Genomic DNA, 1,676 nt, shown 5'->3' on the forward strand with positions numbered 1-1,676 from the left:
TAAAAGTACTCGCTTTGAACGATCCTGTGGTATTAGTGTCGATAAGCAGAGACTCCATTCCTGGCGGTGTAGCACTTAAGTATCTTTATGAGCTAAGTGAGAGGAACTTTACATTGTAAAAGAAGAAAAATAGAGACGCTAGGCTTCAGTTTATTTTTGAATGAAAGCAATCTTCAGATTAAAAAAAAAAATCCCAGGCCAATTTTAATAATGACTAACATTCAGTTTCTAAAGGACTGGGGAAGGAAAAGGGGCCCAGAAACCAGAAACCAGGGCTCAGCGCTCAAGTTCACAGAGAGTCCACTGATATTAGGCAGCTGTCCACATCTGCACATCATCAGGAGAGTTTGAATTCTCGTGTATCTGCGTACATGCATTTATTTGTGTTAGGCCACTCCTGCAGTGGGGCAAATTACCCCCTGCTTTAATGACTGGCAACAATCCATTCACAGACACACTACACAGCACTTCTGTTCTGAAGATACACCGCCTGGCACATGCAGTACCTGACCGCAGGGAGTTAAGTGCTTCTTCGACTCTGTAGTTCCGCTCCTGCCTTTCTGAGCTACACGCAGCACACAGGAAGAACTGGTCTGGGCTGTATGCCCCTAGTTAATAGTAATACTAGTTAATATTAGTGCTAACTGAAAATGTGGACAGTCTCACTGATTCCTACTATGTAGACTCTGAAGGAAGGAGAGGGCTGGGCGGGGGATAAACCACACTCTCTGACCCCACCTCAACTGTTGGCATTACTTACTCCTTTAGCCGGAGCCTAATACTAGCCCTTCAAGATCAAGCCAGGGCAGCTAACTAAAAGCCTGGAATTCTTTAATCAACCTGTGGGAGACAGCAAATTATTTAAAAGACTTTGAAGCCTAGAAGGGCAATTTCTTTCCTCATTTTGTATTTTTGGTTGTTGCTTAAGCCAAGTTCTTGCTATGCAAACCTGGTTGGTCTGGAACTCACAGTGTAAACTAAGCTGGTCTTGAACCTGAGGTGACCCTTTGCCAGGTCCGGAATCACAAGTTTGTTACACTATGTCCAGTCTGGTAGTTTCTTTTTTTAAGGAAATAGAAGCAGGAGATAGGGAGACGGCTTGGTGAATAAGAGCATTTGCTGTGAAGGCAAGTGGACCTGAGTTCAAATCCCCAGCACCCACCTTAAAGATGGGCCTATTCAGTTACTAAAATTAATAATTAGTTAATTTATAAAATTAATGTTATTAAATGTTATTAATGTTATTAAAATTGATAATGGATCACATTAAGAGTTCTGTGGACGGGGTTAGGGATTTAGCTCAGTGGTAGGCGCTTGCCTAGGAAGCGCAAGGCCCTGGGTTTGGTCCCCAGCTCCGAAAAAAAAAAAAAAAACCAAAAAAAAAAAAAAGCTGCTATACCTAAAGACTATACATGGACTGACCCTGGACTCTGACCTCATAGGTAGCAATGAATATCCTAGTAAGAGCACCAGTGGAAGGGGAAGCCCTGGGTCCTGCTAAGACTGAACCCCCAGTGAACTAGACTGTTGGGGGGAGGGCGGCAATGGGGGAGGGTGGGGAGGGGAACACCCATAAGGAAGGGGAGGGGGAGGGGGATGTTTGCCCGAAACCGGAAAGGGAATAACACCTCAAATGTATATAAATACTCAAGTTAATAAAAAAAAAAAAAAAAGAG

This window comes from Rattus rattus, chromosome 3 (assembly GCF_011064425.1).
Source record: "Rattus rattus isolate New Zealand chromosome 3, Rrattus_CSIRO_v1, whole genome shotgun sequence".
In the NCBI taxonomy this organism is placed as follows: domain Eukaryota; kingdom Metazoa; phylum Chordata; class Mammalia; order Rodentia; family Muridae; genus Rattus; species Rattus rattus.